The following is a 15,225-nucleotide window of genomic DNA, read 5'->3' as shown; positions in this document are numbered from 1 at the left end:
TAAAGTAATTAATTTTAATTAAAAATTAAAATTTTTAATTTTAGTTAAAAATTAAAGTAATTTTTAAAACCTGGTTTTCAGTTCTAAAATAAGTGGAAAGTCATGTATAGTAAAAATAACCCTAGAAATTCTCTGAATTGCCCATAAATAGAGAGTACAAGTATTTTTGGTAAATAGCCCTGTACATCATATGTATGCGTAACTGGGTATTATATACACTATGCAGTTTCATGGATGGGACCATAATTAACAGGTAAATAATTCAAGTGTTTCACGACACTTCCGCAATTCGGTGAAAATTCCGGACTCACAGCTCTAGCATTACCATTATGCTCTGCATTCAATTTTCACAGTTCTCCCAGTTTCCGTCAGTGTCTCTCTAAAGACTTAAAGTCATTATTTTTTTTTTACAAAAAGCTTTGTTTTGGAACAATTTCCAAGTTAAAGACAAGTTTCATGAAGTTCTGAAGAAGGCATGTATGCCCTTTCGAGAGTCCCTAATATTGACTGTTTTGCCACATTTGCCTTTTCTTCTCTCGCGTACACACACAGTTTTTTGCAGACCCATTTGAGAGCAGGTTGACTATATCATGACTTTGTGTCAGTTAATCCTTCAGGGTCTATTTCTCAGGAACAAGAGTATTTTGGTCTCTAACCACAGTCTAGTTAGCAAATTTGGGAAATTTAATGTGGCTACAGTTATTATTTATATAATAGTCCACTTCCAGTTTTTTCGGTTATCCCGATTATATCATTCTCGGTGGTTTTTCTCCAGAATCTGATGCATGATCATATATTGCATCCAGTTATCGTTCTTGTTTAATTTGGAATAGTTCCTTAGCTTTCATGGTCTTTCCTGACCTTCAGAATTTTTGAAGATTACAGGCGACTGGTTTTACAGACTTTTAAGATTTTATTTATTAGAGAGAGAGAGAGAGAGAATGTATGAGTGGGGAGAGGGGCAGAGGTTGTGGGGGGGGAATGGGCCCTGAGCAGGGGCCGATGCAGGGCTCGATCCCAAGATGCTGGGATCATGACGTGAGCCAAAGGCAGATGCTTAACCTACTGAACATCCCAGGCACCCCTATAGGACTGTCTTTGAAGATGGTTTATCTACCTTTCCCCATAATGTGATCCTAGTTATGTATTTTTTGGTAGGATTGCTAAATTAAGTGATGTTGTGTCCTTTGGCTATCACACCTGTCGGCACATCGTGCCTGTCCTGTATTCACGATGGTAGTTTCCATCAGTTGGTTAAGGTACTATTTTGTTTCTCCACTATGTAGCCAATTATAACTTCGGTAAATTATAATTTGTAGGGAGAGATTTTGAGATGATGTGAATAAGCTGTTTCTCATCAACACCCTTCTCCTCCCACTCCAAGGGAATTCCTTCATTTCTCTTTGAAGGAATCACTACTCAATTCTATCCTCACCATGTATGAAACCTTTTAGTGTTTGAGAATCCCTTGGGGGTGGATTTGGGAAATCACTGAAACTTTTAGATTTATTTTAATTTTTGGCCGAGCTGATTGAATTCATGTAAATTAAATGTGGGTCTGTTGAAGCTCTATTATAATAACCATAAAAGAAAAGTACTATGGGTAGAAGCTATCATCAGTCACATTTTATGTGGACAAAATGACTGACCAATAAATCAGATGTTCAGTGTACAGTTTACAGGAAAACGATCCTGATGAATATAATTTCAATAAAGTAAACATAAAAATGTTTTAACTCTGCTGAATAGAAAATTCAATAATAAATTAAACTGGCCTAATGATATTTGCTCTGTAAAGTGCTTGCTTGACAAAAATTTGTCAGTGGTGTTATAATTCTAAATTAAATGTTTGTATTCATAAAGATGGAACCTAGATATCCATGGCATCAAAAGATGGGGTAGAGGGGCGCCTGGGTGGCTCAGTGGGTTAAGCCGCTGCCTTCGGCTCAGGTCATGATCTCAGGGTCCTGGGATCGAGTCCCGCATGGGGCTCTCTGCTCGGCGGGGAGCCTGCTTCTCTCTCTCTTTCTCTCTCTCTGCCAGCCTCTCTACCTACCTGTGATCTCTCTCTGTCAAATAAATAAATAAAATCTTCAAAAAAAAAAAAAAAGTTTAAAAAAAAAAAAAAGATGGGGTAGAAATTTCAGGGTGAGGCAGTAGAGCACATGGGTGTTGAAGCTTTGGCCCCAGGGTTTGAACACCCCTTCAGCCACTTACTAGGTGTGACCATGGACAGGTTATTTAATCTCTGCCTCATCTGCTCTATGTATAGAATGAGAAAATAATGATATATACTATTTAACTGTTATGAGGATTGAAAGTTTTGATATGTGTCAGATGCCTAGAATAGTGAGTGCTATCATGTAGTTAGTAAGTTTGAAGCTCGGTAATTCACCTCAGGAAAAGTCGCCATCATCCTTACCACCATCTCTCTCATCTTCCCTAATGTGCTATATCTTTTGAGCTTGAAGGAAGGGATACTTTGAGACTGGGAACCTTATGTTATTTGAGACTAACTGATAAAATAATAATCCAGGTTATTGTTTCTTATTCTTTGGTAGCAATAATGCCATGGGAGTTTATAAACCGAATAAGGCAGTGTCATGGAATTTCCTTAGCATAGGTCACTAAGAGTCATCTTTAAAGTGTTTAAGAGTATACTTCTCAGTTGAACTTTTAACCCTGGAAACATCATTTAAAACTATTGTTACTATCACAGCTGCATCAGTTTTAAGGCCAAGGGCATGCTATGCATTTAAACCAAATTATCTTATTGAATATTTGCAACCATTTTATGAAAGAGATATTACTATTAATCTCATCTTATTAGGAAAGAGACGGATTTGGAGAAACTGTAAGATTTGTTCAAGTACATGGTGCTAGCAAGAGGCAGATCCAGATTTTGAACTCTGGTATGAAAAGCCAGGTACTGCTTTCTGGAAACATTTCCCCCTTGTCTGTGAGATTATTGTCATTACCCTTTGCATTGACTTTGCTTGTAACAGATTGGTGTTTCTTCAGATTTGATGTAGTGAATGATATATCTTCGGTCAGTTTATTAATCAGAGTTTTAGAGGAATAGGAGATGTTGCCCATATAAGAATCATTTAAGAAAAAAAAGAATAATTTAAGAAAAGGAAATAAAGAGGCTCTGTGCCAAGGTGTGGCAGGCTAAAGGGATTCAAAAAGGGTTAACAAAGCCCTCTAAGACTAACAGTGACAAGAAGCTATTCCCACCATCAGACCAACACAAGCACAGTCAGAGACTACCTCCAGAATCTAAGAGCTTTAGCCATCTGACTGGGGCCATCTGAGATGTTCACTCAAGAGGAACACAATCCCAGCTAAACCACCATCTAATTGGAAGAGAGTCAGGGTAAAATACCCCAAACTTTCTCTTCTCCCATTATCTGATCTCATGTCTTACTTCCTCTGGGTCAAACCCAACTAAAAGCCAGAGGGCAGGGAAGGTTTTATTACACAGTTGGTGGAAGTCATTCTCCCTGGGCAGAGGTTAAGGCTGAGATAGATGGAAAGTAAACTTGGAAGGAAAAAGGGAGACTTTCCACCACACTAAGCATACCTGACATATTTTTCTAAATCATGATCACTCAGTACGATGTCAGAAAAGAAAATGGAGCAGTTCAAGAAAAAAAAGATACAATATACATAAATGGCCAAATAGCAAATTCTTCTAAGTGTGAGAGGGGGAAAGAAAGGCTTTTCATTAATAGAGGATATCCTAAAGGTAATGCTTTTGCATGGGTAGGTAGAATGTAAAATGTTCAAATGTGATCAAAAGTCTTCTCCAGGTGGTTTATATCTGAAACCTGGCCTTCAATCGGCAGCACTAACTGCATTTTAGAGTCCCCCAAACTTGCACGTTTGTAGCTTTGCTCTCAAAGTGGCCCTCTGTCTTGTGCCAGGTACTCTGAGCCAAGTTCTGGCTTCCGAATGGCTCCCAGTTCTGCAGTCCCCTCCCGATGTTTCTTGGACACCCTGTTTACTGTTGCTCTACTTCATGTCCGTGTGAGGCATCATCCACACTCCTCATGTGTCCCGTCCTGTGCTTCTGTGTAAGGAAGCCCATGCCCTGAGCCTGCTGGGCAGGATCTGATTTATGAGTAAGACCAGATGTTGTTCCCTCACTCATCTAGAAGATAATTCATATGCCTTCAGTTTGGTGTGGCATCTGCTGCCCTTGGTTTTAGTTTCCAACTCTTTCCTCCAGCTTCTGAATTGAGACTTTTGTGCTGTTGGCTAGCAGCACACAGGGAAACAGCTGTGGCCCAGGCCTCCCAAGGCTGCTAGGCTGAGCCTCGTCCAGAGAAAGTCTCACTGGTGGGAGAGAGCTGAACACTGAAATCCATGACTTTATTTTCAAGCCCCATCTTTTCTCATCTCGGCAGAGTACCATAGTTTAGGCACTATTATAAATCCTTTTCCCGGATTGCCTTCAACATAGGTCGTAAATCCCAGTAGGGAGGCCTTCTCAGAACTAAGTAAGAAGAAAGGGAATTTATGAATTTAAATATTAAGAAGATTCTGCTAAAGCTGTGTTGAAGAAAGAAAGGAAAGGCCAGGGGTTTTCTTTCTATTATATTATATTTTGTCAAAATTTCCCATTTTCAATTTCCCTTCTTTTCATTCTTCCAATGATGGAAGCACTTTGTTTAGGGAAACGAAATATAAATCGATTGAGAATTACTTAACTAGGAAATACAAATCAATAGCGACTGCCTTATGCAGGAACTTTTTGGTCTATAGCAATATGCTATTTGTTCTTAAAAAAAAGTGACTTCAATAAGCTTGTAATTATGCTGTTTTCATATCAAAGCACTATATGATAATATTTCATTTACTGCAGGGCACAACCAATTAGCACTTTTTCATCTATTCTATATCTATGATAAAGAGATAAGGAAAGAAATCGCATCAGAATAGCAGTAAAAAGAAAATTTCTAGCATGAGTTAATAGATAATAGACGCTTAACACAAATGTCCTGTTTTCTTAATAAATCTCTGATGAGGATTGATATGTATAATAGTAATTCAGAAGAACTCTAAATTGAATGAAAATATGAAGGTTATTTTGTGTTGGGTCTTGTTTTTGTTTGCATATTCTGGTAATATTCTATGCCAAGAACAAAACTTCTGAGCCAGGAAAATTCATTTCTTTATTATCTGCTGTAACATTTAGAGAAAAAAAAATTGGGCTGAAATGAACCCTTAGTTTATGATTCTGAGTATACCACATATTAGCTATTCAGCATTGAGCAAATGATTTATGGAGGATTGTTTTGTCTTTCCAGATTCTTCTTGGCACAGATCCTTTTCTATGCTGACAGTGTGCTCATGGTTTCTCTCCTGTTTTTAGAAGACCCAATGCCACTGACAGCAGTTAATTTGGACACAACCAGATCAGTTAAAGTCCTTCCCTAGACTTGGTTTGGCCCAGAGAGCATCTCAGCATCTCAGTGGTTAAACTCTATGACATATAACTTAAGAACTATCAGCGGCCATATTTTCCTGCTTCTGAAGAGATCTGGTTTACAGTGAGAGGGAATAAAGCCAACTTGCAGAGAGAAACAGAGGTGGAAACAATCCAGTGAGGTTCATGTCTCTAGTTCTGGTTCTTCCTGAGGACCCTCTGCTTCCCTGCACTTCCAGGGACTGGGTTTTTCAACAGTGACTTGGCTTTTGCCTTTTCAAGTTGGATTTTACCTCGTTCCGTTCTGGTTAGAATGTTAAACCCACATTTTCACGAGCCACACCCAAAGTCCTGTATGTAATTTTGTATTTGTATTTTTTTTTTTTAATTATTCACTCACAGAATTGTGTCAGTTTAATGCATCTGGAAACCTGAACTCACTTTCAAATTTAATTAATAAAGCTTCACTTCTCTGATTTTCAGTTAACTCATTTGTGAAAGATAGGAAATCATTCTTAAATGCAGTTAGAATTCTGTGACTTGACTATGGTATAAAGTGTAACTTACCTTCGTGTTCCATTTAATGTTACAACCATTGGGAAACGGCTCCTTTAGTTCAGCTTTCTCAGAGATCCTCATGAGGTGCCATTGATTAGTAATAAAGAAATTTGAGAAGGAAGTGACCATGAGAACTGGGAACCTGTGGGGATTTCAGGTAAAATTCTATCTGTCATTACCCCTCTGGAATAGACAAAGGGTCTCAATATTGAAGGGACAATTGCTGAAATGAGAATTCTAGGTAGTATACGTTGGGGATTTCTTTCATTAAAATACATACTTCCTCCCTAGTCATGAGATGATACTTGGAAGTTTTGTGGTCTAGTGTTTGATTCTTGCTTGGGTAATGTTTTCCCATTTTATTCATTTTTACATATTAAAAATGTAACAGCGTTCATATGTACTAAATATTACTGTAAAGAGTTTACTACCAGCAAAATGTTTCTTATCAGGAGATAAAAATTTTTATCACCATTGTTTATGGCTGTGCCCAGGTGTCAGACACTGAATCCTTGTTATAGGGTCCGGTTGCTTCTCATCTTCTTATTTTTCTTAGTGCATAGCACCTCCACATTTTCTGGTTCTCAAGGTCATTGCACTTTCTCAAGGTTGTTATACTTTTCCCATTGGTATAATTATGGTTTCACTCAATTTTAAGGAAAAAACAGGTTTTTGTCTGATGTGAGATGTTGAACAGGACATTTTATCCTCTGGTTCTCGGTCCCCAGATGAAAAATAGAAGGAAGAAAACAACCATAAAGGTTTTGTGGGTCGCCTAGGTGCCTCAGTGGGTTAAGCCTCTGCCTTCGGCTCAGGTCATTGTTCCAGGGTCCTGGGATCGAGCCCTGCATCGGGTTCCCAGCTCAGCAGGGAGCCTGCTTCCCTTCCTCCCTCTCTGCCTGCCTCTCTGCCTACTTGTGATCTCTGTCAAATAATTAAAAAAAAAAATCTTTAAAGGTTTTGTGAAAATTAATTGAAATTGAAGGTGCAGATGTGACAGCCTGGGGTTTAGCAACGTTTGTCCTTTCCTTGCATGCCAAATCCCCACTCTTTACTGGCTCTTTTCTGACCTCTCAGAATTCTTTTGAGAAAAAAAATCAGGTTACTAATAAAAATTCACATCAAAAGTGGTACACAAAGCAAAATCTTAGATACTGAACATCAGCTACTAAGAATGGCGGTATCAACTAGATAATGTCAAACACTGAATACATTTGAAACATTAGCTATAAATATTCATAAATATGAACTATTGTGTACGATTTAAAAGTGCGTAACAACTTTAATAGCATGGATAAAGTTATATGAAGATACTGAAGGTCTTAAATTGCATTGATTTACGTTTGTTGAGCATCATGGAGAACTTTACGGCAATACTAGCTTTAGTCAAAGTCATTGGCTTTCTTCTGAAAAATTACAGATGACTTATTCAATTATCTTCCCCATGCTTCCCCACACTAATAATGTCTCCCTGTGTTTTAGTCAGAGTGTGAGCAGAGAAACACGCCATCTCTGAAATATACATTAATATCCAAATAGGGATCTATAATAGTGGCTTGGCCTTACACTTGCAGGGCATGGTTATAGTCTTACATGAGTTGTTTCCTCCTGGATCTGGTGGCAGAGCCAGACCTCCACAGGGCGAGGAGTGGAGAAGAAGGATAGGTGTGAGGGGAAGAGCACAAACGGAACCTGCCATGCTGACTAGAGCCCATGAGCGCAGGCTCTTAAAATCATGGGAGTCTCTCTCTGGCTTTACACCTGCCACTTGGGGAATGGGGGATATCCTGCCAGGGAAGCTAGTGCCGTTCATCATGGAACTCAATCTGCACCTAGCCCAGGAGGCAGAGAAGCCAAATGAGGGTTTCACAGGAGGTACAGGAACTGGGGAAGAGATGCTACCCCAAGGTGAGTAGCAACAATGTGTATAATGTATATAAGCTACCAGGGGCCTCACTGCCTGCTTTCCCCTTCGCCATGCAGAAAGAGTGTGGCTGATACTTCCTACCAACCACAAGCTACGCAGGCCAAGGGAGTTTCTGAAATTCAGTTCCAGTGGACCTAAATGGATGTAATATAAATCTAGCACACTAAATAATTGTGTAAAATCCCATCTCTGTACCTATTACTTTTTTTTTTTCTAACGATTTTATTTATTTATTTGACAGCAAGAGACACGGAGAGAGAGGGAACACAGCAGGGGAAGCGGAAGAGAGAGAAGCAGGCTTCCCGCTGAGCAGGGAGCCCAATGCAGGGCTGGATCCCAGGACCCTGGGATCATGACCTGACCCGAAGACAGACGACTGAGCCACCAGGTGCCCCATACCTATTACTATTCTTAACATAACTTGTTCTCACCTACATCCTTGGGATAACGTGCTCTCCCCTACTCTTCTTGCCAAAACGGAGCTCTATTCGTTGTTCAATAGATAAATGAATTCAACTCACTTGTATCAATTTTCCAGGGCAGTGTTTAACTTTTATTTGTTTCATAATGGGTTCCTAGAGCTAGTAATCACACTCAGTGCATACTGTCTAGCAGAAACTTGTTTAAAATGAATTCTGGTGTAATGGTTTTTGCATGTTACCCTGAAACGCAGGCCTAGCTTTTCTCTTTCTTCTTGCAGCTCAGTCTTTTGTTTACAAATGTAGACAAATCTGTATTATACTAAAAACCTGAAATGGATTAGTGCGGTGTCTTGAATCACGCAAAGAAACGAATTTGTTGTTTAAAATGAAAATAATTTCATGGTTTAGCTTTGAAGAAGAGTACAAAAAGTCATGCCATTAGCAATAATTTACTCATTTGTGTATTTTATACATATTTAATAAGTCTTTGCTTTAAACTTGGCTTTTACATGGGGATTATAAAGTGTTTTGTCAGTTTTGCAAATAAAATATGAAGGCTTAAACGTGGCTAATACACCACATGGCTGTTTCCCCTTTTTCTTACTTTCCCTGGTAGAAGGAAGAGCTGAACACACAGGAGCTGGTGCCTTAAGGGAGTGGGAGTCAGGAAATTTGATGAGATGGAGAGCCAAGGAGAAGGTAGACCTCAAGGCCTGAAGTCGTCAGAGTGCAACGTCTCTAGGCCAGGTGAGTACTAGAGCTTCCTACAAAAGTTAAGAATCTCCAGCAAAGCAATGAGATTCCTGTCTCTCTGTCTCTCTCAGCCTGCTTCCTGTCTCTCTCTGCCTGCTTCACTGCCTACTTGTAATCTCTGTCTGTCAAATAAATAAATAAAATCTTGAAAAAAAAAAAAAGAAGAAAACACAGAGAGAGCAACAAGAAACTCTGAAATGAGGGGAAAGGGAATGGGTCAGATGCATCATCTGAGAAATTTTGGCCCTTAGAGAAGAAAAGTGAGAGTCAGGCCGGCACCTGCTGAATGGCTGGCTGTGTTCCCACAGGACTTCGGACTCATCTACGCACATTCATTTCACAGCACTCACAAACCCCTTCGCCATCACCAAGGCAAAGCCTGTAACCGTCTTATATAGGTAATCATCAGGCTAATCTTTATACATCTGATTCACCCTTAATACTCATTTTGTCCAGACCTCAGCGGCATGAAGACTCTTTGGTTTGCATTAAGAGGAACTGGAGAGAGAGAGAGAGATGATATGGCATGAGATGTTGCCAATTTTCATTGAAATACTGCTAAGATGTTGCTGATTTTGTTGAAAATACTCCTAATAGAATTTAACTTATTTCCAAAATGATATTGTAGATACTGCCATTTATAAAGCTGGTTCAAGCTTTATTTCTTCCACGGTTGCTTATTCCACAAATATTAATTGAGCATCTACTATGTGCAAACACCAAGAAGACACAAGGGAGAAAAACTCCTGGGCCTCATGAATCTTGCATTCTCGTCACCCTGTCACCTGTTGGTTCTCTCCTCCATCCTCCAAGACAGTGAATCCAAACCCATTTAACCTCTACTACTTTCTGTCTCCCCATCTTTGTCTCACATCCTTCACTCCCAGCATATACTTCATATACCATCTCGCAAAGAGAACAGAGGATGGCAACCCAGTTTTCTCCCCACCTTCCTCTAGAGTGGAACTTGGCCACACTCTTTCTGACTCAGGAGACCGGGCATCGTTTCTGAACGTCCCTAGGGCTTTGGAAACCACGGAATCCTGAACATGTCTGTGTCTGTGGACTTTGTCCACAAAATCGAGGGTACCCACTATTGCTTTCGTTTGTCTTCATTTGCTGACAGATTCCAAAGCTTTGGCATGCCCTCAAAGCATCCACTGCATTTGACGGACTCATCTTGATAACTTTAAAGAAGGCCACACCCACTCTTCGGGTACAGAATTACTTCTTAGAACAAATCATGTATTAGTTGTTAGCTAGTAAGTAAAATATCAAGAGGGTGATCGGAGTCCAAGTGCTGCTGTCATAAAGGAAGAGACTGTCCACAAAAGTGTCTTTTTTCCCCTGAGTCAAGTCGATATTTAAGAGCTCAGTGAAAAATAAACCCTTAGTGAACACTGGCTGACCTGATTAAAGGGCGGTGAAGTCAAAAGATGATAGGCTTTGGAGCAAACAGTCCCTGGTTTGAACTCCAGTGGCTGTCCTTAGTAGCCACGTGACTTGTAACAACTCTCCAGGATCTGTCAAGACGGCTGTTACCACTTGCAAAGTAAAGATGAAAATCCAGCTTTGTCAGGGTTATAGTAAGGAACAGATGAGATAACATCATGTCTCCAGCCCCACACTTGGGTGAAATGGTGGTTGATTCAATATTAAAAGCCAGTTTTCTGTAGAATTCCTGGGCGCCTCCCACATCTCCCCTGTACCGCCCCAACTCATTTGTTTTGTCCGTAGCTCAGTAATTGATGGCTGGAGGTTTCCAGAAGAACTGACCAAATACCAATATTCCCAGACAGCGAATCTGCTTAGAGATGGTATTTGAGTAATTTTTGGTCATTGTGTTAAGAATCGGATCTTGTTCTTCTCTCTCTGCCTGCCTCTCTGCCTACTTGTGATCTTTGTCTATCAAATAAATAAAATCTTAAAAAAAAAAAAAAGAATCGGATCTTGTCTATTTGACACAAGTTTGAATTATAGATACCTAATGAGACTTTTCGCCTCAGAAAACTTTGTCAACCTCAAAACAAAATGTGTTTGTGAAGTCAGTTATTTTTATGCTTTCTTGGGCAAGCTTTGAGGTAATTATAATGAGAACAATTGAAAGTATCATTCTCTTTTCTGCCCAAAGAAATCCCGCATTTTTTTAGTAAGATGGTCCAAACAGACACACTAATGGAGAAACTTGTACCTTCAGATTAATTTAAATATATATAGGTACATGCTTTTGATTAATGTTGGAGTTCTTATCCTCTGGATGACCTTGTTAATTCATTTGGTGGAGTCTAATCTGTCTTCCATAGTGAGTAGAAAGAGGATCATTTCCGAGGGATGCAGTGGAGACCAGAGCCCCGTATTTGTTTTAATCTCTGGTGAATATACTGTGTTGGGACCAAGAAAACCACTGAGAAAAATCTTCCTTTCCTAAAGTTGGCTTGATATTTGCCAACCTAACGCCAGTTTAATATGGGAGTAAGAGGAAAGTGAGGAATGGAAAAATATTCTCAGGAAAGCTAAAAAAGAAAACAAAAGAAGATTCGGTTTAATATATGGCCATTAGCTGTTACTGAATCTATCCAATCGATGAGAACCATGGTTCCAATATCCACATTCCTGTAGGATAGGACTGGGGTAGGGGTCTTCACTCCCCTTACTTTAGAGCTGAACACCTCCTGACAATTCATATTCATTTGGTCTTGGAGAAAGGTTGGTATGGAATGATAATAGCAATGTTAATCCTTAAACCCATGTCTTGCTTTTCCTGGGATTTATCTATTCAGTCAAAGAGGAGAAGAAAGAATGAGGTAAATAAACTCATATGTTAATTCAGATTTACAAACTTTTTTTTTTTTCTCTCGAGTGTTTACTGTCAGGCACTGAATTAGGTACTGGATATAAAGAGATGAAGAAGTCATCTTTTCTGCTCTCATGGATCTCAGAGTTTAATAGGAGAAACAGACCTTTTGTCCCAGCAATCTGTGCCCTTCGGGGTGTCTTAGGTCCGATTCCCCAAAAGCACAGCCTGACGCAAGGGTTCATGTGTGAGTAATCAGCTGATGGAGTGTTCCCAGGAGAAACCTGTAAGGAAGTGAAGGAAGCCGATCTGGGCAGGGCAAGAAGCCAAGCAGAGACATGAATTCAGCAAAGTCTTGCGTCAGCTGATCTCCAGAGAAGCTGTGGACGTGAAGACTACAGACTGGTTCTACCTGGAGTCGAGAGGCCAGATTTGTAGACCTTTCAATTATACAATTATTTGATGAGGGTCTCCTAGTGGGCATTTCTGGGCTCCATGTGGTCAATGAGAATTCTCTGGAAAAAGATAGCTATGGGCCACCAGCGGCCAAGACTCCTGGCTGCTGAGAAATAACCGCCCTGGCTTAGTGGCGGCTTGGTTCAGGCAGTATCTGCCACTGGATACAAAAATGAGGATAATGTGGCTTTTCACCCATGTAAGTCAGAGCCCCACTGTGTAGACAGGCATTAAACAAACAACTATAGTGCAGTGTGATAAGTATAACTATAAGAGTTTGTACAACATGGTGGGCACAAGACAGCAATGATCTGATTTATACCTTCACTGGCACTTAACCTCATGGCACAAAATGCTGGTGGCATTTTTAAAAAATAGTTCTGTCTTTCTGGTGGTAAAGAGTATGGGTATGGAAGTCCCTTCAGAGAAGATGATAATTAAGGTAGATTTATAAGGAATAAGCTTTGTAAATGGGATACTGGTGATTGGGGAATTATTACAACAGCAATGTCTAATCCATGACCCTGTTTAAATCTCTATGGGAGCTCTTTTTCAACCCTATTGCCATTCTATCCTATAATGGTATAAATAAGCATGTATATGTAGATAATAATATAATATGTTATATATTGTAATATGTTATAACCATATATTAGGTGGATAATAATTATAAGTTACATTGTTATATTACATTATACATTTTAAAAATTATAAACATATTATTATAAGGTATACATATTATATATAAATAAATATATAAATAGTAGTAAACAGGATTAAATAATAATATAAATATAAATGTGTTGCACTGAATAATATATAATATACGTAATAGATTATATTTATATTTTATTATATTGAGACCTTTTTTTAAGACTTTATTTATTTATTTGACAGAGAGAGAGATCACAAGTAGGAAGGCAGAGAGAGAGGGGGGAAGCAGGCTTTCCGCTGAGCAGAGAGCCTGTTGTGGGGCTGGGTCCCAAGACCCTGAGATCATACCTGAGCCGAAGGCAGAGTCTTAACCCACTGAGCCACCTAAGCACCTATATTGAGACTTTAAGAAAGAAATAAGGTTGGATTTTAAGGAAGAAGGCCACTTCCAACCCAATGATAGGAACCTTTCTATCATAGTAAGCACATGGTGGGTGATAGTGCTTTCTTTGGGAACTAAGAAGGAAGCTACCAGTATGAGTCAAGATTTGTTGGAAGATACAGCTATACTTTTAGTAATGGAGTTGGCTTGTCAAATTAAATGATTGAGGTTTGTTTTCATAAGACACTTTTCCAAAGGTAGTCTACAATATCCAGTGATATTTTCATTTAGTGATACCATTGTTTTATTTGATACATCTTGGAAGTAATGTTGGCTGTAGGCTTGTAGAACCTCCAGGCAAAACAGGCCCAACCCAGAACTGGGAACATTTCTAAGTGGTTCCAGGTTTTCACTTCTCTAGAATTGGTCATATTAAATAAAATGATGTTTCAGTGTAGTTATCTGATGCACTAGTCATGCAAAAATCCATGTTTTAAGAACACAAAGGAATGAGGTGAGATTTCTTTGTGTGGCTCAGTATCAGTTTCTGCAGTCTTCCCATTCACTTCAAATCCTGCAATATAACGCTTGGCTTGGAGGTTGACAAACTGGCAGGCTGTTTATTTGTGTTCATTATTTATTACTTGTGCTTTTCATAGTTCATATCCTTTTTTAATGGTCATCCCAATATCTTTCCAGAATTTTCTTTTAATGTGAAAATGTATGTTTCATTTAAAATCAAAAGGAGAAAAGAAACTTCCTGTGACCTCCATAATTACCTTCTACATGTGCTTATTTTTCTTTTCACGTGAACGTATTAAAAAAAAAAATTGCTTGTATATCCGATGTTCTATTCCAGAAAGACAGTTACGTTGTTGAAGTATTGTGTTCCGTCCTCCATGTTTGATGGCTTGAGTGGTAGGTAAGCATTGAGAGGAGTAATTTCTTATGAGGAGAAATGTGAGGGAAGAGAATAAGGGAAACACAAATACAGGTACACTGAAACATACACACATATAGCGCCACCATTGAAACACACACACACACACCCCATACCACCACCACCCATGGGTAAATGACTCTAGGACAAAATGACCTGACTAAGTGCTATTTGGAACTTAGCATCTCTATGACTTCTACTTTTACAAAAACTTCTGGAAAAAGCTATATTAGGAAATATTGACAATTTATGTCTGAATTTTGTGACTCTGATTCCTTCCTGAGACAAGGGACTACAAGCGGTGCGGTTGTATTAAACTATAACAAAGACAGATACACAGAGGAAAATCCATCCTTTTATTTGCACAATCCTGTCCTTTCATTTGCATACTTTCTGTAGGAGTAAGTGACTGGCTTGAATTTGGGAAGTTATGCCTTTCATTAAGAGAAAGCAGACGTGTGAAGGTGCTTTCATTTCTCTTGGTTAGTAAGGTCATCCTACATCGGTTATCCCTAGTTAGTTTAGTCCTATAGGGATGCAGAGCAACTCTTTCTTCTCGATTTTCCTTTAACTATTGCCTCCTCTCCCTCTCAGTCCATATTGTTTGGGTAAGAGAGCACTCCCCTGCCCACCCCCTCATCCATCCAGACCCCTGAGGAGGCCTCAGTACTCAGGTCAACAGCCAAAGCAGTCACTCTCATTGCCAGGATGGGCACAAGATCTAAAGCTGGGCCAAACCATTGATATTCCTGTCCTTGCAACCAGACTGCTCAGTGTTTTTTTTAGAAGGATAAAGGGGATTTCTCTCTTCTCCTGGTTTTAATTTGTAAGTACTTATAAATCAGCCAGCCAAATAAAAAGGCACTTTCTTACTCTCATTCTATTATTATAATAATAATATGTTAGGA

General features: G+C 39.2%; 1 long non-coding RNA gene across 6 annotated transcripts in view; it reads left to right on the top strand.

Moving 5' to 3' along the window:
• Window positions 1-15,225, top strand: part of LOC131826468 (uncharacterized) — a 268,182-nt gene that overhangs the window by 216,814 nt on the left and 36,143 nt on the right. For all 6 annotated transcript variants that reach the window (XR_009351612.1, XR_009351610.1, XR_009351614.1 and 3 more), the window contains 2 exons: window positions 8,158-8,304; window positions 8,955-9,085. This is a non-coding gene — a long non-coding RNA (uncharacterized LOC131826468). The remainder of the gene's footprint in view (window positions 1-8,157; window positions 8,305-8,954; window positions 9,086-15,225) is intronic.

This window comes from Mustela lutreola, chromosome 3 (genome assembly GCF_030435805.1).
Source record: "Mustela lutreola isolate mMusLut2 chromosome 3, mMusLut2.pri, whole genome shotgun sequence".
In the NCBI taxonomy this organism is placed as follows: domain Eukaryota; kingdom Metazoa; phylum Chordata; class Mammalia; order Carnivora; family Mustelidae; genus Mustela; species Mustela lutreola.
Note: the sequence above shows the minus strand (reverse complement) of the source record. Positions and strands in the feature narration are given on the sequence as shown.